General features: G+C 41.5%; 1 protein-coding gene across 7 annotated transcripts in view; it reads right to left on the bottom strand.

Annotated features, from left to right (window-relative positions):
- LOC126267043 (uncharacterized) overlaps positions 1-25,972 on the bottom strand; it is a 1,079,001-nt gene that overhangs the window by 941,406 nt on the left and 111,623 nt on the right. The window contains exon 3 of one of the 7 annotated variants that reach the window (XM_049971857.1): positions 3,032-3,085. The exons of the other annotated variants lie outside the window; for them this stretch is intronic. The gene's annotated coding sequence lies outside the window, so the exon portion shown is untranslated. The remainder of the gene's footprint in view (positions 1-3,031; positions 3,086-25,972) is intronic. 7 annotated transcript variants of the gene reach the window in all.

A 25,972-nucleotide genomic window follows, 5' to 3' on the forward strand; every position in this document is an offset into this window, starting at 1 on the left:
GCGGTGGAGACGCCAGACAATCACCTGGCACACTAGACTCGTATTCGGGAGGACGTCGGTGCAAATCTGAGTACGAGCATCCACATTTAGGTTTCCCTTGATTTCTCTTAATCGCTCCCGGCAAGTGCAGATTTTCTTCCCCATCCCTGAAACAATCCTACCTTGTGCTCCGTCTCTAATGACCTCGATGTCGACGGGACGTTCAATCCTAATCCTCGCCGTCCTCCTCTCCTCCGGAACGATCACCACGGAAAAAGAGACGTTACACAGCCCACCTGCCCATGTCCTTTTAACAAGAAACAAAAATTGTCTGTATGATAGTCGGTCTTTGTACTGTATCCATTTTGGGCTGATCTGTTTGCAACTGCGCCACGCTAGGGCAATCCAATTTATCAATGTTTATTATTTCAAGATGTTAGTGCACTTAGTTCCATCAGGCGCAATGCATGTATGTAACTGGAGGAATATATTTTGTTTTACATCCGTGATATATCGGACATTATACAAGGTGAATTAATTTAACAGTTTGCCCCCTCATTTTAGTCGTTCTACGTTGTGTGCAGTTCGAACTCCCTCCGTGAAGACAAGTCGAGCATACACTCTTTAGAAATGCTACACTCTAATGGGAAAGAAACATGCACCACGAAGGAGTAATGTAAACTGGTCACAAATTGATATTCACAGTGGTACCAACGGAAAATGAAAAATTGTAAACACTGGCGTCCGATGGATGTGTGACGTCGCAGCGCAATTTCACCGCTCAGCTGGAAAGGATAGTAAACAGTGAACGATGTACGCAGATGTCAGCATTTGAGAGAGGATGTGTAGTTGGGCTCAAATATGCCGGTAGGAGTCATCAGCGAATCGCTCGAATTTCAACAGAAGCGATGCCACTATTCGAGGTTGTCGATGTTGTCGGCACGAACGGATGAACCACAGGTAAATACAGCCTCAAGAAGGAAGCGGTCGATATAGAGATACGATAGAACGTGAAGAACGAGCAGTCGTCAGAGAAGCAGTCAGAGCCTCGGATTCCCCATTATCATCGATCGGACGTGCGACAGATGCTGCAGTGTCAACAAGAACCATTAATATGCAGGCTCACAGAAAGGGGATGAGCTCAAGGTGTCCGTTGCCCTGGTTACCATTGACCTCTGTACACCGACAAGCCCGTTTGTTAGTGTCGGGAACATTCAAGCCTGCAATTCGGTACGTCGACGGTATTCCACGTCCTCTTTTGTTTTCCTTCGTGGCAAGATATCCGGCGCTTTCATTTCAGCACCATCATGCCCGTCCGTACTGCGAGAATTTTTACTGCTTGTCGTCTGCTTGCAAAACCCTACCTTGGCCAGCAAGGTCGACGGATATCTCCTCGACTGAGAACGTTTGCAGCATTATGGGCAAGGCCCCCTCCAACCAGCTCGTAATTTTGACGCTCTAACGCACAGTAGGCCACCACGATATCCCTCAGGAGGACATCCAGTAACTGTGTCAATCAATGCTAAGCCGAATAACCGTGACAGCAAATTATTTTCGCATTCGGAGGAGAAAGTTGGTGATTGCAATTTCGTGAGAAGATTCCGCCGCAACGCAAAACGCTTTTATCTTAATGACGTCTACCCCAACTCTTGTATCATGTCAGTGACACTCCCCCATTTCGCGACAGTACAAAACGCGCTGTTCTTCACTGAACAATCTCCGTGAATCCTACCTGGTAAGAATTCTACACTGCGCTGCACTACTCCAGAAGAGGACGTACATGCGTAGCGTAGGCAGTCTCTTTAGCAGATCTGTTACATTTTGTAAGTGTTCTGTCAATAAAACGTAGTCTTTCGTTTGCCTTCACCACAATATTTTCTATGTGTTATTTCCAATTTAAATTGTTCGTAATTGTAATTCCTAGATATTTAGTTGAATTTACACAACATTTAGGCTGGATTGCTTTACTGTGTAATTACCGAAGTTTACTCCTTTTAGCGCTCGTGTGTATGATCTCACATTTTTCATTATTTAGGGTCAATTGCCAAGTTTTCTCACCATTCCGATATCTTTTATAAATCATTTAGCAATTTGTTTTGATCTTACGATGGGTTTACTAGACGGTAAACGACAGCATCATCTGCAAACAACCTACTGCTCAGATTGTCTCCTAGTTCGTTTATATAGACAAGGAACAGCAGAGGGCCTATGATACTATCTTTGGGAACCCCAGCAGGGCATCCAACAAGTCTTATCAGTCAATGCCAAGCCAAATAACTGCTTGCATAAGGGTCAGAGGTGGACCAACGCATTACTGACTTGCTGAATTTGTGGTGCTATATCTCCAGAATAAATCACCCAGCTTTTTCTGAAAATATAATCATTTGTTTTTCTGTACAGTTACATCACTTCTGCCCCTATCCGTCGCATTCGCTTGATTCCTTTGTGGTGCGTTGTTTTATTGTCTTAAAGTGTATTTTTAATTCAGCTTTTTTGCTAGCGGTGCCTATAGCAGCGCAACATTTTATTGCAGTCAGATGCAAAATCTAAGGCTCCACTTATGACCTTCATACTGGTAATTTAATTTTTCCGTTTTTTTATGTATGTCCCTTATTGCGGACGTTCACCAGAGCCAAATTATAATAACTGAATTTTAGCGCTCAGGTTAGGAGGCATCTTCAATATTAAATAAATAAAATCAGTCATCATTTTAAGGAAGGAAGCCGGCACGAAGTCCAGAATAGATTAACTTCAGAGATTCTTTGGATTCACAGATGATAATTGAATGCCATTACGAAACTATTTGTTAGCTCTAACATTTTATAAAGCGTTAAAAAGACTAATTTAACGAAGCGATCAAAGAGAACGAGAAGGTGGGTCAAACGTACCTAACTTTTTTTCATCATACACTGCGATGAAAAAGTTCTTCTAATAAAATAAATTTGACTGGGTTCACAGGGTTCGGTATATAGTATATATGACACGTTAGAAACAGTAATCACTTTCACTCAGTCAAAATATAGCTCAGAAATGTGTACCACTGCAATCCTACCGTAATAGCTGCGAATTCCAAGTTATCACGTTAGATGCACTTTGGCTGGCCTACCTGCAACACGAGAAAGTGAAAATAGACATCAGTTAAAAACTTGACACACAAACCAGTTTTACAGTTTGTAACCTGAAGGATTCTATTTCATTTTAAACAAAACTGTGAAATACAGTTTCGGAACAGAAAGGTATCATCTCTTGAAGTAGCATTCCGGTACACAATATGCCTTAATTTAAATTTTGTTCTGAAATAAGGAATTATTGACAATGTACACTAATAGCAGATACCTAAATGTATTATATTAAAGACCTACGTGTTATACATTTTAAAAAATACGTTACAATTGTTGGAATTCGCCATCAAAAATGTTCTATCCATATTTCATTTCTCACTGTTACGTACTATATGCTGTTGAGCTGATTAATTCCGTCTGCCAAACGATCTTTTACTCCTTCGCGCACTTTTTTGTCCTCTTGTCATTGTTAGTGGAATCTGTTCTATGTATTGAGTTTCACGTGTCTTTTTCTTTTATTCAAGGAATAAAACTTTTTCATTCCAAAGTGTAGTAACTTTATTACATTTTGTCCAATACAGGCTTACAATCTAATTTACATTTATCACAGTTCAATAATAATAATAATAATAATAATAATAATAATAATAATAATAATAATAATAATAATACAGATGAGAGCACCACCGATTGATACAATCATGTGATTAGACTCGCTTGTACGAAAGACCATAAACAGTTTTATTCAAAGGTGTTTTTCTAGCTCGTCTCTTCTTTTTAGCCGTCATGTTGCCCTTACTTATTCTGAAAGAAAAACTTACAGATATTTAGTTAGAAAGTGCGACTATCACTTAAGGCTTCAATTTCACACGATGAAAGAAAATGTCAGTGTAACCGGAGCAACTCAACCCACTCACTAATAGCTATGTTTTTTTAAGCAAAATAGTAACATCTACGAAAATATACAGCTGCTGCCTCTAAGATTATAGGAAGTGGCCGAAGGCATTTCTGCTACCAAAATATTTCCCCCCTTTCATGTTTTATTCGTAAACGAATATCCGTAAGCCTCCGACCGAGCGCGAATTTCTCCGATTTTGTCGTCAAGGTTATATGACGAGACTTGTGTGGGAGGAAGTAATGTGTTGCCTAATTCTTCTTGGGACGTAACCATATACAACCTTAAAAATTAAACATCTTCGTCGAGAGCAGCGCCTCTGCTGCATCATTTCCGAGACGCTCTGGTCACTATACAGTGCTTACTAAACGAATCTGCGAAAATGCGCTCCTCTTTGGTTCTTCACTATTTCCTCTACGACCGTATCAGAGAAGCATCTACACAATACGAATTAAAATTAAGAATCGGTCGAACCAGCGTTTTGTAAGCCACTTCTTTCGCAGATGCGCTATATTTTTTTAGCATTCTTTCAATGATTTTCTGCCAAGCATCTGCTCTTTCTACAACGAATTTCGGTTGTTCCTGATTCCAGTGTTGATCGCCACGAGTGCAATAGAAGAAACGTGAGTCTTTCCGCGTACTTACGTGTAACACGTTACATTTCTTTACGATCATGGTTTAACTGCCAGACTTTGCAACAAAAGTAGACCTCCTGCACGTCTTTCTAACTAGTAGCTATTACAGAAATATCTGTATCCTCTTCGTTTTTCCAAACGGGAACATGGTGATGTCTGCTGCTAGTATCATAGTTCTAAAGGGATGAATTCAAGGATGTTTCAGTCTACAAAATCTAATTAGCAGTTCCAGAGAAATTAGAAAATGTAGAACGTACAATCTAACTGTCTTGAACACGAAACCGACAGTTGTCTTACGCGGAAGTTAGTGCTCTCATAGTCAAATAAAGAAATAAGTCGCGTCGGGTAAGGAGTTAACGTGTTCTGCACCGCCGCGATACCTTCGTAACAGAGGCACAAAGGAAATGTAGCTTTCACCCTCACAATGTCTGTGTCGTTCACACGTGTCGCGAGCTGGTTAGTTTGAAAAAGGACTGTTCAATGAATGCGCAAACAGTTGTTATTGAAAGGGCATTGCAATACTACGCAGTGGGTAAGGAGGAAGCCGTGAATAAAATATGTGGATTATATGAGCAACAGCTGTCCGAGAAATTGCGAGTGCCTCTGGAGTAAGTGAGCGAGCATTCTTCACATTTTACGCGCAAGGCTTCCACTCGTATCACGAACAGCATATTAACCAGCCTGGAATTATGCCGCTCCGTTATACTGCGACATCAGGACTTTCTTCGAAGAACAAATCGTGAAAAGCTGAATGAAATAAGACAGGTTGAACAGGGGCACTGGAGTCTGAACTTTCGGTGCCGGATTATTGAGACTATGCTACTGATACTTACTTAAAGGAACCTTAACGGGTAAAAGATATCTAAAATTTCTCACTGAAGTTCTCGGCTCTCCTAGATGAAATACCACTTTATTTCTGCACACAAGTTCCGACGACCCATAGAATTTAAAACATGGTATTGTTGCAGCATGTCCAATGATATCGAACGAATCTCTTCAGTCTGCCCAGAAATCCTGGCACCAGCGACTGAAACGTGTAATGCGGTAGACTGTGGGCGCTTCGTACACTTTATGACAAACAGAATTTTAATAGAGCTTTTATGACCACTAGTTTGCAATTTTCTTTTTGTTGCTGTTGCTGATGTAATTTTGCAATGTAAAAGCATAATTTGCCATTAAAATCTTTACGCGAAGTTGTTATTTAACTATTTTTATTCCAAAATTTGCTGTTTTACAAATTGTTCAATTTTCAGCGTCCAGCTTCCTTTCAAAGCTTTGACACAAACAAGAGTAGAAATGCAACCGTAGTTAACTGATCTTAGATGCCCATCTGCTTCCAGTTGGCGAGTCAATTCTGGATTGAATTTTTTCCGTTATTCTGCTTTTAGCAAACACTCTCTTAGCTGCGTCAAGCTGGAGTGCCCGATCTGTCTGACACGACAAGTCCGCATAACACGACCTTCCGCATAAGACAGAAATCCGTATCCCGTCAAAATACCTGAAGCCTAATTTCTAAATACGTTAATTCCTGGGGAAACTACTGATCGTATTTTCAAGGTTGAAACATCGCTGAATGTGTCTTTTTTAGGATTCCGGTGCTAGCAACAGAAATTACTATAGTTCCATTTGAGCGATATTTTTGTAATTAATACAGCTATAAGAAGAGACTATACTACTTTTAGTTAGAGCTTTTTCACAATTCATAATGCCACACATACACAGAAGACTGGAAAAGCTGGTAGTAGCTAATCTCGGAAAATACCAATTTGTGTTTCGGAGAAATGTGACAACACGCATGACTTAATGTAGAAGTTAAAGAAATGCATATCTGCGTTTATAGCATATATGCATTTGAGGATGTACATTAATTACGTGAGGCTTTTTTTCCCCAAAAGTTAGACTCTCGCTTCCGCGTTGGTGAGATGTGGTGGGAGCGTCCCACTCCTCCCCCTCACGTGAAGTTCATCCCGTAGTCGGGTAAAAATACGTGAAAACGAAATTTTTTATTTGTTTTAAATATTCCTTAAAGCCCCTTAGTATAAATGTTTCATTTAGAAAGAGTATTAAACAGTGTTTTTAACAAGTGATTAAATCTAGATTACTAAAGCCTCATGAAAGTTTCGATCACAAGTACGAAATAAAACAGGACATCTTGAACTTTGTTTTAATAAAATATGGAGTAGTAAACTTAGCGATGGTTTAGCATCAATGTAACAGTTGTAATTTCTTAGACTTTCCCGGCGATTTGGTGACATCTCGTGGAAATCGGGTTTTCTGCCGGATATCAGCGTCTTCCAAACACGATATTTCGACGTCATTACTTGACGTCTTCATCAGGTGTTCCCTGACATTGCTTGAAGCTTCCTTTGAACCATACGATACGTAGATTTTCAAGCTCTTGATTTGTATGAACACTAAAACAATTCTTGTCGCTCAACTTTAGCTTAGTTTCCTGCCACAAGTGATTAACTTCTCGCTCGCACATGTGTTTCCACATGTCGGAATGCCGCTTAACATATGCATTGTAGAAATTTTGATGCGGATTCACGTCGAACAGAACAACATCGGCTTTATAGGCGTTGCATAATATCACGACTGACTCACTGATTATCGCGCAGTGATTTCGACAGGCTCGACAAGGAATTCCGCGAATGAAATCTGATACTCTTGCGGAACTTGTTTCAAATGGTGAAATCCCGGGCATGGGCACGTGTAAAGCATTCAGTTTAATTCAGAGAGGCCGTAAAGATTGGTGGGCATTGTACTATTATCTATCCTCGGGATTAATTTTATAAAACAAAATGTTAGCCGTTGAATTAAAGAGCTCACGTGATATTTTCATTGCCTCCGCCCCCTCCCCCTGAATTGAGTTTCCTCGAGATTTTGCGACCCCCTCCCCGATTTTCAGTTCACGTAATTGACGGATATCCAATTCACAGAAAGCTATCGGCAATGTTGCCTAGAATCCACTCTGAAATTCTGAAGGTAGAAGGGCAAAACAAAGGGAGCTAAAGGCTGTCTGCAGCTGTACAGAAACAAGGCCGCAATTGTAATAGCCGAAGAACGTAAAAGGGAAGCGACAGTTGATACGGGACAGAAATGATAGTCACCTATCCCCCTTGTTATTCTCTCTATACGATGGGCATTCAGTAAAGGGAAAAAAATTGGGAGAGAGCGTTAAAGTAAGGGGAGAAAAAAATAATTTGGTTCTGCCGGTGACCTGGTAATCCTCTCAGACATGGGGAAAGGCTTTGAAGATCAGCTGGACGGAATGCACGGCCTCTTGCGAAGAGGTAGTAAGATGAATCCTTCGGGTTTTATTGCATAACTGTGCCAAAAAAACAATCGCTAAGGCGGCGCGCAGCGTGTCCCTTTCACAGTTTCAATGGAACCAGCAATAAAACCTGCGCGTGGAATTTGTCCGCGCAATGACACCCACAACGCTACAATCATTAACACTATATACTATCTGACGACGAGTCGTTAGGCGGCTTGTAACCGGTCACAGTACAACAGAAATAGAACCATCATAAAAGACGACTGGTTGCAGTTATTCTGAAAACCTTTCAATTTGGAATTCGTTCGACAGCTTTTACCATAATTCTACGACTTTATCTTACTGTATTTTTATTAATTTTTGTTTTTCATTTTTTCTACATTATTTTTTCAATTATTATTAATAATATGATTACTACACAAAGCAGAAAAACACGAGCTTCTAAATACACTACTATTGTCACATGATGTTAGATGTATACATACGATCTGTTGGGCGACTAGGTAACAGATCACAGAAATTACACTCAACAAACTTTAAAACATATTTGGTCATTTTCTTCTTCTCATGTTATTCCTATCGAACATTAACAAGAGCCTAGAACAGTGTACAATATTTTGAGAAGTATGATGAATTATGATTAATATCTTTTTTAGTATCAAATTTGGCGGTGTTAGCCCTGTAAACCAGAGCTTCTTTTACTAATACACAGTAATTTCCTATCTTGTGCATGGGAATATGGTGTAAATTTCTTCCGCGCATGTACGGGATACTAGCTGCTGTACGTTGCAACCGCCCTGAAGGAAGACCAACACGCTTCTAATCGGAAAGTCGTAATGCTGACAGTGGATGATCCGTTAAGAGTTTCATAAATTGGCAAAGGCACTATAAAAAGTTCCTTTAGTAAAAAGTGTGAATTTATTCCTTGACTGTTTTCTGATCTGTAGATGTGGTAACAGAGCATTAGGTTATTGAAAAATGTGGCGAGAGAGAAAAAAAAAAGTTTTCGCACCATTAAAGAACAAAACAAAAAAACTGCAGCCACCTAAAACGAAACTGACGAGAAGGGTCCATACTTTTTAAATTAAAATCTTACCTGAAAGACTACTAAAAATAATTTTTATGCTTTCAGCGCACTGTCTTACCATGTTCGTCTTGCAACCACTCCTGTATTGCAGTACTCCGTGAATTTACTGCAAGGAATACAGAGCAGACGTTCAGATCCAGAAACCAGTTCACGTGACTACTACTTACGTAGCCTTTCTCTCACATTTCCTGTCATCAATGAGAGCAGTTTCTTTTATTTTTATGACTGTCGCTTCAAGCATATTCACCAATAGGTTTGGGCAGAGAATGCAGCTGAAAAAGAAAGGTACGCGGGAGTCCGGTTCCAGTAACTGCTCCACAAGCGGGAAGAAAGTTTCGTAAACGTCGTGGCTCTGAGCACTATGGGACTTAACATCTATGGTCATCAGTCCCCTAGAACTTAGAACTACTTAAACCTAACTAACCTAAGGACAACACACAACACTCAGCCATCACGAGGCAGAGAAAATCCCTGACCCCGCCGGGAATCGAATCCGGGGTAAACGTCGTGACGTCTCTCTCTCTCTCTCTCTCTCTCTCTCGCTATCTCTCTCTCTCTCTCTCTCTCTCTCGCTATCTCGCTATCTCTCTCTCTCTCTCTCGCTATCTCTCTCTCTCGCTATCTCTCTCTCTCGCTATCTCTCTCTCATACACTGTGTGAGGTGGTTAATTTTTTACCTCTCAAATTATTTTTGACTTGCTAACGACATTTGTAATCTGTTTCCAGCTACACGAAAAATCTCCAGATATTCATGAAACAAACGACAATGCGTTCTCGCAGCTTCACTATTAACCGAGATACAGGAATCAACCTTTTTTTTTAATGAAATGCTATTATTTTTGTTGACAGTGCAACACTTTTCGGTTAGACACATTCACTGACATAACTGTTTCGAAGATATAACAATAAATTATGGAGTAAAACTCATTCACAGTATGGATTTTTGTGCTGTGCTGTTCGTCCAGGTGAAAAAACCTTAAAAATGTCTTTAACGGATATAGGGTGGATCACCTATAACTTGCACCCCATTATACACTGAAGAGCCAAATAAACAGGTAAACCAGCCTAATATCGTGTGTGGCTTCCAAGGGCATGGAGAAGTGCCGCAACTCGACGTGGGATAGACTCGACAAATGTCCGAGGTCGTGCTGGAGGAAATTGACACCATGAATCCGTAAGAGTACAAGGGCGTGGGTATCTCCTCTGAACACCACGTTGCAAGGCATCCCACGTATCCTCAATATGTTCATGTCTGAAGAGTATGGTGGCCAGTGGAAGTGTTTAAAGCGAGAAAAATGTTGCTGGGGCCACTCTGTAGCAATTCTGGACGTGAGGGGTGTCTCACTGTGCTGCTGGAATTGCCCATGTCCGTCAAAATGCACAATGGACATGAATGGATGCAGGTGGTCAGGGAGACCACCCGTCAGAGTCGTATCTAGACGTATCAGAGGTCACTCCAACTGCACACGCCCCACACCTTTACAGATCCACTACCTGCTTCAACAGTCCTCTGCTGACATGCAGGATCCATGGATTCATGAGGTTGTCTCCATACACGTCCATCCACTCGATACAATTTGAAACGAGACTTGTCCGACCAGGCAACATGTTTACCGTCACCAACAATCAACAATCCAATGTAGGTGCTGACGGGCGCAGGCGAGGCGTAAAGCTTCGTGTCATGCAGTCATCAAAGGTACACGAGTGGGTCCTCGGCTCCGAAAGCCCATATCGATGATGTTTCGTTGAATGTTTCTCATTCTGACACTTGTTGACGCCCAAGCACTGAAATGTGCAGCAATTTGCGGAAGGGTTGCACTTCTGTCGCGTTGAACGATTCTCTTGACCCGTCGTTGGTCCCGTTCTTGGAGGATCTTTTTCCGGCCGCAGTGATGTCAGAGATATGATGTTTTACCGGATTCCAGATATTCACGGTTCACTCGTGAAATGGTCGTATGGGAAAATCCCCACTACATTGCTATCTCGGAGATGATGTGTCCCAAAGCTCGTGCACCGACTATAACACGACGTTCAAACTCAATAAAATCTTGATAAACTTCCGTTGTAGCAACAGTAACCGATCTTAACAACTACGCGAGACACTTGTTGTCTTATACAGGCGTTGCCAACTGCCGTACCATATTCTCGCTGTTTACGTATCTCTGTATTTGAATACGCATCCCCATACCACTTTCTTTGGTGCTTCAGTGTATATGCCCCAAGTATTATTAAGGCGAAGATGGTCAATGACCCCTTCAGAGCAGATGTACACCAAGCTCGAATCCTTACCGGAATCGGCGACATACTGCGAATAATGAGGCGGAGGGACAATACATTAATCATGTGTTGTCTAAGTCGAGAATCTGGGTGTGACGGGAGGCCTGCTAGGGTAGCCCATGCGGATATGGTGACCACTGTGTCTTGATGGAGTAGTGGTCAACGTAACTGCCAAGTAAGCATGAGGTTTGGGTTCGAAACCACTGCTATAAAGCATAGCTCACTCCTAATGTCTTTTAATCCTTTGTGTCTTGAACTCTCTCATTTCTTAACGGAACGATGTTTCTTAAGTGTATTCGAAAGCTCTTGAGAATACAGTCAAGTGAGATAACTCCTGTTAATGTTAGCGATGAAATTTTACGCACAAATATCGGCGAAAGGAAGAGCGGCTGGACTGAGCTACTGCGGTGTAAACATAGGCATGTGGGACTCACATACCGGGCTTCACCACTATATCACGCCTTTCAATTATTTACTTCCTTTTTAAATATTTTTCCTAAGCTGCCCCTGGTAAGCTAGAAATTAGCATACAGTTCCATTTACAAAAAAAGTACCTGACTCTGTACCTAAGTCGTGTCAAATAACGCCAAGAGGAAACAAATTTCATCTTAGAAGCGTAGGCCTTTTTCCTCGCTGCATTTAATAACAGAGCCTGACATGAGAGCCCTATTTGGTGTTTATACCGCGACAGCCGCCTTGTCTTCCAACTCTGGCGTAGTGCACGGATATTTTTGCGAAAAGTTTCAACACCGATCTAGTTTGATTCGGCGAAATGTTTCGGGTTAGAAGACACCTTGAATATTAATGGACTCTCCCGGATAAATACACCGGTTAAATTTTTTAGGCAACTGTTCAACGTTATTTGTCTTGAAGTTACACACTTGTTGTGCATAGTATTTGTTTTGTATAGATTTATCTTAAGGGCCAGTTTTCAGTAAATACCTGGTAAATCCTTCATGGAGGATTGCAAATACGTTATATTGTTCGCTAGTACTACTATATCCTCTGCAAATCTCAAATTAGTGAGTTTATCCCGTTTATTCCAATTTCCCTTCCTTTTCAATTAATTTTGAATACAGCCATCTCCAGGACTGCTTCAAATAGTTTCAGGGTCACTCTAATGTGTCAACATTTTTCAATGTAAAACTTTGACATGAAACATTCATCACATACAAGTAAACTTCGTTATATTCGCTTCCTTGAAACGAATGGTTAGGTAGGCACTGTCGCTGTAATCTGTTTCTGGTAGCAGGTGCCCATGGAGCACAGTGCGAGGCAAAAAAAAAAAAAAAGAGTAAAGCTGGAGACATTTTGTTGTGAAATCTGAGAACTATCCCGCATTTTTCCGCGGTTCTCTTTGCAGTTGAAAGTGCCAAAGGGATTTGGGATCTATAAGCTTCCAATAGCGTTGTACCTTCGTTTCGCGATTATTATTCCCGTGTTACCGGCCATGAACACAGTTTTTAGTTTTTATAGTTTTGTTTTGTAGGAAACTGGTAGTCCTTCCTCCATCCTTCCTCCTTCCATTAAACTAATATCCTAATTTGCCCTCTCACCGTCCCACATTCAGATTATGAAGCTTCAGTAAAAAAAGAGGATTTAGTGACTGGTCCCCATGATGGGAAACTTCTGAGACGATCTCTACAATTAAAATAACATGCTATTCATAATTCAAACTTGCTCGACGCCATGTTAATACATTAACAAGGACACAAAATGGTACGATATTTACCCAGAACATAGCCACAGAGTCAAAGTTTTAATCTCTCCATGTTCAAAGATTACCCATTAGAACTGGCAGATCGCAATCACTTAGAGGTCGGCTGTTCCCGTCGCACCAGTCAACAAGCCAGATTTCATAAGGCAATTCTCAAATTCGAAATTCCTGTCTCCTCGAGAGTCATAAACCTTCTTCGACAGCCGATCTATGGCCCTGTAGCAAAATATGTTAAAAAAAACGGGCATTCGCTTGTAAATTTGACGATGGAAAGGCAACGAAACACATCACCCACATTCTTTGATTACTTTGAGGACACGTGCATCTCTGTCTACTTTTGCCGGAAGAAGAAACCGTCTGACGTCACTTACCTATTAAGTATTCAGTGCTAATGGTTAAAAAGAAAACGCCATCTGCCTTATTACACATTTGTTGTGTAATAAATCTGCTGCGGTGGTTTTTATTAATCAATAATCATTGACATTAATGGCACTTATGCTCAACATGATCAAGATCATTTATTCAGGACGTTACTCTACAGTAGCCATTAGTTATTTGTCTCTAGTGATGATCATCAAACTTATCGCTAGTGCTTCAGCTTGTCAATTATAATGTAGTTTCAGCGCAAGACACAACCATTAGTTAAAGAAATAATACGAAAGCTTATATAGAATCTGAACTTAGTAGCAACAGGTTGTAATTAACTCTGCTGAGAGCAATGTATCGTAAACTATCAAATACTTAGTTTGAAGAAAGATCAAATAAATGGCTAAATGGCCGAGCTTTTAGAAGTCACACTATAAATTTAGAAATTAAGACATGAAAAATCAGCTGTCCTTCTTTCAGCGACTGAATTGTATGTATAATGACGCATAGCACAGCATGCATAAAATTATTTTCTCCGTTTATTACGAACTCTGACGAACGTAAAATGTGCTTGTTACATTTTCTCGAACAACACTTCTACGCGTCTTCATAGTATGACCTATGTGGTACAATCGTTCTTGTTCTCGCACCTGTAGCATAAAATATAGAAAGAAGCAAAAAGTAGGCGGCGGAAACACATGTACGGATAATTTCAGATAAAGTATTATATTGAATATGACAAAAAATTATCTTATTTGTATCCGAAGAATTGAGAATTCTTTGTGATACCACAAAATTATGCTGCCCGCACACCAACAAACTTTTTCTAAGTGACAATATGAAAGATTTCAAGTGCCATTAATACAGAGGCACTGCGTTTTACGAGGTCTATTAAAAAAATTCCGTAACTCCGTCCACAAAATCGCTTATGTTTTACTCAGGGTGCATGGTGTCCTTCGAAATACCCTCCTCCACACTTGATACACTATTCCGAAAGCAGTTTTGGTACGCCTCTTGCTGGATCGCACGAAGCGCCGTCTGCGAATTATCTTTTATCTCATCTATCGTTGCAAATTTTCGTCCTTTCACGAGGGTTTTCAACTTCGGAAATAAAAAAACAATCCGAAGAGAGCAGGTCTGGAGATACGGAGGATGAGGCAGCACAGTGTTTTTTTGCAACAGTCACGCACGAACATGGATGAATTTGCGGGTGTGTTATCGTGATGCAATAGTCATCAACTGTCTTGTCACATTTCAGGCAGTTTCCTTTTCAAATTTTCTCACAGGCATCTCAACACGTTCCGATAGCACCATCGATTAGAAGTTTGTCCTTGGAGCAAGAATTCATGATGAACTAATTGATGGAAGTCAAAGAAAACTATCAGCATGACTTCGGCATTTGACCTGACCCGAGAGCTTTTATTGGTCCTGGAGAACCTTCCCTGACCCATTTTGAAGACTGAACCTTGGTCTCAACATCATAACCGTAGACCCACATCTTATCACCTGTTATTTAAGGAACATCTCGTTCTCAATTGCGCGATCCAAAAGTCCTTTACAGATTGCGAGGCGAAGGCCTTTTTGGTCTTTACTTATGAGCAGTGCCATTAATACAGAGGCACTGCGTTTTACGAGGTCTATTCAATTGAATTGAATTTAATTGATGAAAGGAGAAAATATAAAAATGCAGTAAATGAAGCAGGCAAAAAGGTATACAAACGTCTCAAAAATGAGATCGACAGGAAGTGCAAAATGGCTAAGCACGGATGGCTAGAGGACAAATGTAAGGATGTAGAGGCTTATCTCACTAGGGGTAAGACAGATACTGCCTACAGGAAAATTAGAGAGACCTTTGGAGATAAGAGAACCACTTGTATGAACATCAATAGCTCAGATGGAAACCCAGCTCTAAGCAAAGAAGGGAAAGCAGAAAGGTGGAAGGAGTATGTAGAGGGTCTCTACAAGGGCGATGTACTTCACGACAATATTTTGGAAATGGAAGAGGATGTAGATGAAGATGAAATGGAAGATACGATACTGCGTGAAGAGTTTGACAGAGCACTGAAAGACCTGAGTCGAAACAAGGCCCCCGGAGTAGACAACATTCCATTGGAACTACTGACAGCTTTGGCAGAGCCAGTCCTGACAAAACTCTACCTTCTGGTGAGCTAGATGTATGAAACAGGCGAAATACCCTCAGACTTCAAGAAGAATATAATAATTTCAATCCCAAAGAAAGCAGGTGTTGACATATGTGAAAATTACCGAACAATCAGTTTAATAAGCCACAGCTGCAAAATACCACCACGAATTCTGTAAAGACGAATGGAAAAACTAGTAGAAGTCGACCTCGGGGAAGATCAGTTTGGATTCCGTAGAAATACTGGAACACGTGAGGCAATACTGACCTTACGACTTATCTTAGAAGAAAGATTAAGGAAAGGAAAACCTACGTTTCTAGCATTTGTAGACTTAAAGAAAGCTTTTGACAATGTTGACTGGAATACTCTCTTTCAAATTCTTAAGGTGGCAGGGGTAAAATACAGGGAGCGAAAGGCTATTTACAATTTGTACAGAAAGCAGATGGCAGTTATAAGAGTCGAGGGGCATGAAAGGAAAGCAGTGGTTGGGAAGACAGGGTTGTAGCCTCTCCCCGATGTTATTCAATCTGTATGTTGAACAAGCAGTAAAGGAAACAAAAGAAAAATTTGGAGTAGGTATTAAAACCCATGGAGAAGAAATAAAAACTTTGAGGTTCGCCGATGACATTGTAATTCTGTCAGAGACAGCAAAGGACTTGGAAGAGCAGTTGAACGGAATGGGCAGTGTCTTGAGAGGAGTATATAAGATGAACATCAACCAAAGCAAAACGAGGATAATGGAATGTAGTCGAATTAAATCGGGTGATGCTGCGGGAATTAGATTAGGAAATGAGACGCTTAAAGTAGTAAAGGAGTTTTGCTATTTGGGGAGCAAAATAACTGATGATGGTCAAAGTAGAGAGGATATAAAATGTAGACTGGCAATGGCAAGGAAAGCTTTTCTGAAGAAGAGAAATTTGTTAACATCGAGTATAGATTTAAGTGCAGGAAGTCATTTCTGAAAGTATTTGTATGGAGTGTAGAGATGTATGGAAGTGAAACACGGACGATAAATAGTTTGGACAAGAAGAGAATAGAAGCTTTCGAAATGTGCTGCTACAGGAGAATGCTGAAGATTAGATGGGTAGATCACATAACTAATGAGGAAGTATTGAATAGGATTGGGGAGAAGAGAAGTTTGTGGCACAACTTGACCAGAAGAAGGGATCGGTTGGTAGGACATGTTCTGAGGCATCAAGGGATCACCAATTTAGTATTGGAGGGCAGTGTGGAGGGTAAAAATCGTAGAGGGAGACCAAGAGATGAATACACTAAGCAGATTCAGAAGGATGTAGGTTGCAGTAGGTACTGGGAGATGAAGAGGCTTGCACAGGATAGAGCGGAATGGAGAGCTGCATCAAACCAGTCTCAGGACTGAAGACAACAACAAAAACATGAGCAGTGGGACGAATTTCGTTGCAACAGGATGCATTCCAAGATGCTGTGTCAGGATTACATGACATGATCCAATTAATATGTTACATTCTTCTGCAATCCCTGGGACGTAAGTCTTCGATCGGCATGCATAATTTCGTTGACGCTCCTGGCATCAGCGTCGTCTGTAGATATCGAAGGGCATCCTGCACGAGGATCATCTTTGACTTCCGTCCTGCCAGTCATTTTTTACCGCGTGAACCATTGGGAACACCGAGTACGGCTTAAGCACTCGTCACCGTAGGCTTCCTCCATCATATGGTGTGTCGTTGTAACGGTTTTTTTTGTGTTTCACGCAAAATTTAATGCAAGCGCATTGCTCTTCTTACTCTGCCGTCTCGAAATTCACAAATTGTGCGACACAACGTTCTGCTCAACACAGCACTGAACAATTACTAACAGACATAAAACTATGACACTTCTGGCAATTACACATTAAACTGGGAGAGTGCAGAGACGCCAACCACATTGCGCTCAACACGCCATTAGCACGAAATTGCCAATGTTCCTGAATTTTCTGAACAGACCTTGACTTTGCGATTGTACACGAACACATATGTAGCACTAATACTTTAATTAGCTGAACTCCAGTTAACAAAAAAATGGTTCAAATGGCTCTGAGCACTATGGGACTCAACTGCTGTGGTCATTAGTCCCCTAGAACTTAGAACTACTTAAACCTAACTAACCTAAGGACATCACACACATCCATGCCCGAGGCAGGATTCGAACCTGCGACCGTAGCAGTCGCACGGTTCCGGACTGCGCGCCTAGAACCGCGAGACCACCGCGGCCGGCCTCCAATTTTTTTATTCTCTTGTAATAGATGTAAAAGGTTAGAGATTATTTTTTGTTAACTGAAGTCAAGAAAAAAATCTCTTAGTACTGAACTCTGTTTCATACGTATCACCATTCTTGGTATCAGATGTACGAAGCTTTACAGACACTACCTCTGCTTAGAGAAGGAAACGGGAACAGCGTCAAAGGTAACTTCTGTTTTGCAACTGGTACACAATGCTGGTCTTTACTCTTTTGAATACAGCGAAATCTTTCCATTCTTGTGTTTCAGAGTAAAACTTTATAATAACCATTTGAGATGGATGAGTATGAGAAACCTTGATGACACTGCATTTGCATATCTTAAACGTGTAGCAACTTTAAAATTAAATACGTCAGTGACGTACGCGCTGGAAATACATGGAATGGGAGCGTAGCTTTAGCTGACTCAACAATCTCGTGTAAAATGTGGAGAAAAAAAGACTTGGGACTCCATAGGATGGCACTGCTTGACACACAGACCATGTGCCATCTACTAACGCATGTTTAACACAATTTTAATTTCCACTAAAAACGACAAGCGTGATGAAAGTAAAAGTTGTTGTTGTTGTTGTTGTTGTTGTTGTTGTTGTCTGCCGTCCTGAGACTGGTTTGATGCAGCTCTCCATGCTACTCTATCCTGTGCAAGCTTCTTCATCTCCCAGTACCTGCTGCAACATACATCCTGCTGAATCTGCTTAGTGTATTCATCTCTTGGTCTCCCTCTACGATTTTTACCCTCCGCACTGCCCTACAATACTAAATTGGTGATCCCTTGATCCCTCAGAACATGTCCTACCAACCGATCCCTTCTTCTGGTCAAGTTGTGCCACAAACTTCTCTTCTCCCCAATCCTATTCAATACCTCCTCATTGGTTATGTGATCTACCCATGTAATCTTCAGCATTCTTCTGTAGCACCACATTTCAAAATCTTCTATTCCCTTCTTGTCCAAACTATTTATCGTCCATGTTTCACTTCCATACATGGCTACACTCCATACAAATACTTTCAAAAACGACTTCCTGACACTTAAATCTATACTTGATGTTAACAGAAACTCTTTCCTTGCCATTGCCAGTCTACATTTTATATCCTCTCTACTTGAACCATCATCAGTTATTTTGCTCCCCAAATAGCAAAACCCCTTTATTACTTTAATTGTCTCATTTACTAATCTAAATCCCTCAGCATCACCCGACTTAATTCGACTACATTCCATTATCCACGTTTTGCTTTTGTTGATGTTCATATTATCCCTCCTTTCAAGACACTGTCCATTCCGTTCAACTGCTCTTCCAAGTCCTTTGCTGTCTCTGACAGAATTACAATGTCATCGGCAAACCTCGAAGTTTTTATTTCTTCTCCATGGGTTTTAATACCTACTCCGAACTTTTCTTTTGTTTCCTTTACTGCTTGCTCAGTATACATTAATGGTTATATCATTGGGGAGAGGCTGCAACCCTGTCTCACTCCCTTCCCAACCACTGCTTCCCTTTAATGCCCCCTCGTCTCATATAACTGCCGTCTGGTTTCTGTACAAATCGTAAATAGCCTTTCGCTCCCTGTATTTTACTGCTGCCACCTTCAGAATTTGAAAGAGAGTATTCCAGTCAACATTGTTAAAAGGTTTCTCTAAGTGTGCAAATGCTAGAAACGTATGTTTGCCTTTCCTTAATCTTTCTTCTAAGATTAGTCTTAGGGTCAGTATTGCCTCACGCGTTCCAACATTTCGACGGAATCCACACTGATCTTTTCCCCGACGTCGGCTTCCACAAGTTTTTCCATTCGGCTGTAAAGAATTCGCGTTAGTATTTTGCAGCTGTGACTTACTAAACTTATGGTACGGTAATTTTCACATCTGTTAACACCACCTTTCTTTGGGATTGGAATTATTATATTCTTCTTCAAATATGAGATAATTTCGCCTGTCTCATACATCTAGCTCACCAGAAGGTAGAGTTTTGTCAGCACTGGCTCTGCCAAGGCTGTCAGTAGTTCTAATGGAATGTTGTCTACTCCGGGGGCATTGTTTCGACTCAGGTCTTTCAGTGCTCTGTCAAACTCTTCACGCAGTATCGTATCTCCCATTTCATCTTCATCCACATCCTCTTCCATTTCCATAATATTGTCCTCAATTACATCGCCCTTGGATAGACCATCTATATACTCCTTCCACCTTTCTGCTTTCCCTTCTTTGCTTAGAACTGGTTTTCCATCTGAGTTCTTGATATTCATACAAGTGGTTCTCTTTTCTCCAAAGGTCTCTTTAATTTTCCTGCAGGCAGTATCTATCTTACCCCTAGTGAGACAAGCCTCTACATCCATACATTTGTCCTCTAGCCATCCCTGCTTAGCCAGTTTGCACTTCCTGTCGATCTCATTTTTGACACGTTTGTATTCCTGTTTGCCCACTTTATTTACTGCATTTTTAGTATATAGTAAAAGTATAATTAATATTTTAGAGTACTTCGATTTTAATGTGCCTGTCCCCTTTTTTAATTCATCATTTGAAATCATTAACCCAGTTTCTAGCCTCTACAACATGAAAATAACAACTTACAGAAAGGTAGTATTTCACTAAGTAATGTTTTGAAAAGACTGAGCGAAATAAGAAATCAAAATTCAATCCGTGGTTTGACAAACGAGTCCAAAGACCTAGCAAAAGAGTGGGGGATAACAATAGTTTTCGAAAATGAAAGACGGAAGATGACGAAGCGATTTTCGATGAATTATCAGAGGATGAGGGAATTTCAGACCCGGAATCGTACTCCAAAGTCAGTGTGTACTATTGTTGTTTCGATGTATTAATTTCTCAAATCAAACAGATTTCAAAACCTCTGTGACCTTAGTAACACATTCAAAGTGTTACTACCGGAGAAAATATTACCATTTTCAAATGAAATAATAAAAAACGAAGCTAGAAAACTGACTGCTAAATGCAGCAAGCCCATGTCCTTTGGTATGTATGAATAATTAGTATCATTGAAAATGTGCTCAAAAAATGAAATTCAGAAAATTCATTCCATTAAGCAACTCACGGAATTATTACTGATTAAATTCAGTACCCTTGTCGTCCGCCTCCGTAGCGTAGCGGTAGCGTTACCGTTTACCACGCAACAGGGGCCCGGGTTCGATTTCCGTCAGGGAAATGGGTGTTGTGTGTCCTTAATTATCATTATTATTGACACGCAAGTCGCCGAAGTGTCATGAACTAGAAAGACTTGCAATACGGTGGCCGAACCCCGAAGGGGATATGACGGCCAATAAATGCCATACAATCAGTACCCTTTATCCAGTTTTCCGAAAGTAATAACATGTTTCCTTCCTGTAACAACTGAAACAGTTGAAAGAAGTTTTTCGAAATTAAAAGTGATTAAAAACTTTCTTAGGACTTGCATGAGCCAAGAATAACTTTCAGACTTGTCAATTGCTGTCTATAGAGGAAGAACATTTCGAAAAACTCGTCTTCAGCTATAGATGATTTAATAAGTTTACCGAAATAAAGGCGAGAGAAGTTTATATTTGAAATGTTTGGCTAACTTGGCTCCAAGGAGCATTAATTGTAAATTATTACTTACCTATGTAACCTACACTTAACAAATATTTATGTTATTCAAAATGAGAGTTTTTGTTTCTTTTGTGAAAAATCTATGCCCTCCATTTGAGCTTCGCCACAGTCGAGTAAAAGGGCCCGCGACAAATTTTGGTACAGGGCCCGTTTAAGGTATGAGATCAACTGACATTCAATATAAGGTAAGTCAGCGCAATGTGTGTCATGCATTTGTCCAAGGATATCGATGGACTTGACAGTGGCCTGAAAAAATGTTTTATTACGCTGGTGCATAAGTTCATGGAGATTTTGTGTTGCATGTTGGTACTCTGATTGCTGTGGGTTTACTTATCGATTCTCATCTTTTATTTGTAATTCCCTGTTGCTATTTGAGTTAACATATCGTCATTTGGAGACAGTGAGTGGAGCTGTCTAGGAAATGGAGTGCGGTGGAGGAATCGGAACATTCGGACATTTTCTTGTGTTTGAGTTCAATAGAGGGGTGACAGCAGCGGACGCAATCAGAAACATTTGCGCCGTGTATGGCATAATGACATTGGACAGAATGGTTTATTCGTTTGAAGCAGGATTTTTTTTACATTAGTGACTCTCTAAGTTCAACAAGATCTTCGGGATTTAAAGAAGATCGTTTATACGCATTAATCCACAATGATCCACATCACTGTATTCGAGCACAGGCAAATGTGATGAATTGTCAACATTTCATCATCGCGCGACATTTGCATGCAACGGGGAAGATAACGAAAATCGAATGTATGGGTAACGCTTGTTCTATGCCAAAACCACAAAAAAAGGCTGTGCTTAGAAACAGATTAGAAAAAAAATTCGATCCGCTGCTCCTTTTTAGAATTATTAGGTTGGTACATAAGTTCGTAGAGTTTTTCCATAAGTTTATGAAACACAACATTTACACATAAGAGACTTCAATCATCACTAATATATTCTCCTTCACTATCTACAACAGTGTGCAAGCATCTCTGCTTGCTTGTCATCAGCTGGTTCGTGAACAATACTGACCATTCCCATCCTATGGATGCGAATGATATGAGGAAAAGAAAGCAGTGGCTGAGCTAACAAAGCAGCGGCTCCCCGTACAAACACCTTCGCGCATCCACGGAAGATAATGTTAGTGATCTGGTGGAACAGCGACGACGTGGTGTACTTCGAATTGTTTCCCGGAGGTATAACCACCATCACCGCTGACATTTATTACGGAGGACGTAGGATGTGATGCTACTCCACGATAGCACACGCCCGCGTTCTGATAGACCGACAAAAAACACTGCACATGAGTTGGGAAGTCAGCCCGCATCCACGATATTCACCTAATACTGCACCCTCAGATTTTCACCTTTTCCGCTGTCTAGCGAACAACCTCCCAGAAACTTCCTATCAGAATGAAAATGCTCTCCGAAAATGGTTCGACGAGTTCTTCAGCTCAAAACCATGTGATTTCTATAGTCTCGGACTCGAAAAGTTACCCCGGTGTTGGCACACTGTTGTAAATGGTGAAGGAGAATATATTACTGATGACTGAAGTCTCTGTCATGTGTAAAAGTTGTGTTTCATAAACTTATTGAAAAACGCTACGAACTTATGTACCAGCCTAGTGATTCTAAAAAGGCGCAACGGGTCGAATTTTTTTTCTAAACAGCTATTTCTAAGGATAGCGTATTCTGCAACTCCTTCACAAGCTTTTGAGACTGTTTCGGACCAGCCTGTATACGGAACACTATTCACGGTCTCGCTTCCAGCTACTTCCTACCTTGTGTAACATAGTACAGAGGGGAAAAAATGTAAATCCTTTTTACAGATCAATTGAAGAGGTAATTCTAGATCGTTTCTTTAGGGCAGTAGCTCAATTCTCGCAGCGAAAGCCGTTACGAAGCTCTCAAATGTGTAGTATGCTGATTTGCCTAGAGCGGAGTATGGAGATTTTTCTCTTTTGGTGCAAGATGTGGTCTCCTCCGAAGAGTGAGGTGACAGGGCAAGGGCGGTGCCTCACGACGCAACCACAAGTAAACAAAGTCGCTGGCAGAAGCAATGACGAATGAGATAAGTGGTGTACACGCACTTAGAAGTGTTTCCATACGCCGCAGCATCTGCTTGCTTACTTAATACGTCTGAGCACAGTGCCGCTCAGGCCTGTCGGCAATCACCGGATATGGGAGCAACGTCTGTCTACCGAGCCACCAGTTCGACAGTTGTATTAGATACAAGTCTGCATAAATGTCTATATTTAGTTGTACTCTGTGAGAAGAGAGAAGTACTTTGCCCTACATTAAGAGATACAACATTCAGTGACAGTAATAAATATGCGTGAAATTCCTGTGGACAATGATAGAAAGTTTAGTATTTCATGTTGTTCAAGTTGTAATAAAGTGATCTGATATTTTGTATGTCATATTATCATCGGCACCCTCGAGGAGTAAAGTTAAGAATCTAACACTGTACCGATGAGTGTTATTTCGTGCGGTACAACAACACAAGTAAGCCTGGTAAACATCCTCCGTGAGGTAAAACTGCGGGCAGTCCAAAGCGATGCCCAAGGCGTGACTTCAGAAGTTTGGGGAGCCCGGCGGCAGCGCCGGGTGGGAGACGTGCGCGCAGCGGCCGCCCGCGGCCTTGGGCGCGCTGCCGCAGTCAAGGCCGGTCGCCGCCTGACCCACATTCCTCAGTTTGTAAACACACCGCGCTCTCCGCTGTCGCCGGGATTCTCCGGCCTCTGCGCCACACACGTTGCACAAACCTCTCAATCAGCATTACAGCTACATCTAAATCGCAGCTCCACAAGCCACCGTGCTGTATCTTTGGCGGGCACACACTGCACCAGTCCCTCCCGCCACGCTACCACTCCCGCCTTCTATTCCATACATGGACAGCACGCGGAGTGGGAAAATTGTCGCTGACCCACGGCATTTCTCTATTTGTAGCGTTGTGGTCATTGCAATATGTATGTAAAAGGGCAAATTTAAAAGCAAAGACAATTAAAAACTATCAATTGCAAGAAAAAGAAAATGGTTCAAATGGCTCTGAGCACTATGGGACTGAGGTCATCAGTCCCCTAGAACTTAAAACTACTGAAACCTAACTAACCCAAGGACATCACACACATCCGTGGCCGAGGCAGTATTCGAACCCGCGGTCGCGCGGTTCCAGACTGAAGCGCCTAGAACCGCTCGGCCACAACTCTCTATTGCAAGCCACATCATATCTTTCCACAATCTCCCTCAGTCTTCATACAACTGAGCTGATTTTTTTTTTTTTTTTTCTCGTGCTTCCTAATTCCCTGCTGGAACAAGCTTTCTGCTGTCGTTCCTATTCACGTCTGCACCGCCCCAGCAACCTCGTCATCGGACGAAAACTTTTACTCACGCCTGTGCTCTTTCAGCGGTCAAAAATGGCGAAAATCTGTTCGAGCCATGTCATGACTGAACGGTACGTGAGTTTTTCCAGCTATACGTGAAAAGGCATTATCCTGAAGCCAAATTCACACCATCTGAAAGCCTCTCTCACTTCGTCATAATGATTTTGGGTTTTAGGTCTCACAGTAGCAGCTGTCACTATTCACTGTTTGACCTTTAGGAGTGTAAACAATCAGCAATCGACATTTTATCTCCCAACACACTACCAACTTCCACTTTTCGTCAAAAATTAGGGTTCTGGACCTCTTTGCTGCAGGCGAAGATGGATATTTCCACACCACGCTCTGACGCCTAAACTGTGGTTCGCCGTGATGGACGTACGTCTCATCAACGGCTGCGATGCGACTAAGACAGACGGTCCTTCCTCTCAAAAACGCCTTAAATGTGGTTTCAGCATTTACAAACATTTCTGTTTGTGAATCCTCGCAGATGAAAAGTATGTGTCCTCACAGATTAAAAGTATGTGCCGGATCGGGACTCGAACCTGCGTCATTTGTCTTAACGTCTGCAGCTCGTGGTCGTGCGGTAGCGTTCTCGCTTCCCGCGCCCGGGTTCGATTCCCGGCGGGGTCAGGGATTTTCTCTGCCTCGTGATGACTGGGTGTCGTGTGATGTCCTTAGGTTAGTTAGGTTTAAGTAGTTCTAAGTTCTAGGGGACTGATGACCACAGCAGTTGAGTCCCATACTGCTCCGAGCCATTTGAACCTTTTTTTTTTTTTTTTTTGCGTGCAACTGATCTGCCGTTTTCATTTGTCGTTTCTGCTCGGGGCGGACGTCGCAAGATACCTGTTTCAGTTTGTCGTTGATCCATTAACTCAGTTTATTTATTATTTTTTTTATTACAGAGGGCAGCTAACCCCCTGACCGAACACGCTGAGTTACCGTGCGGCGACTGAGCTATACCTGAACGACTCACGAACCGCATCCACAGCTTCACTTCCGGCAGTACCTTCTCTCTCCCGCTACGTCTGCTGGTGAAGATATACTGACAGGTGAAGCTGTGAGCACAAAGCTTAGAAGTAAGTAGAGGAGCTTTTCTCTTGACAAAGGACCGGAGGGCGTGTGTCCGGACCCCCCTCCCCGTGGGTACCAAAACCGCCCAGCGTAGCACCAGTCGCGCTACTGTTTTCTCTGTGTTTGCTTCTTCACCTTTACGTCATCTCGCCTTTCTGTCGCGTTTGTTTTGGATATGTTGGTTTTCAAGTTAACTATAACTTGTTCATTTTACAATTCCGACGGCAGAACACGGAACTGAACTCTATGTACAGATGGGACCAAAGCTGTCCGA

The sequence above is a fragment of the Schistocerca gregaria genome, chromosome 4, assembly GCF_023897955.1.
Source record: "Schistocerca gregaria isolate iqSchGreg1 chromosome 4, iqSchGreg1.2, whole genome shotgun sequence".
In the NCBI taxonomy this organism is placed as follows: Eukaryota; Metazoa; Arthropoda; class Insecta; order Orthoptera; family Acrididae; genus Schistocerca; species Schistocerca gregaria.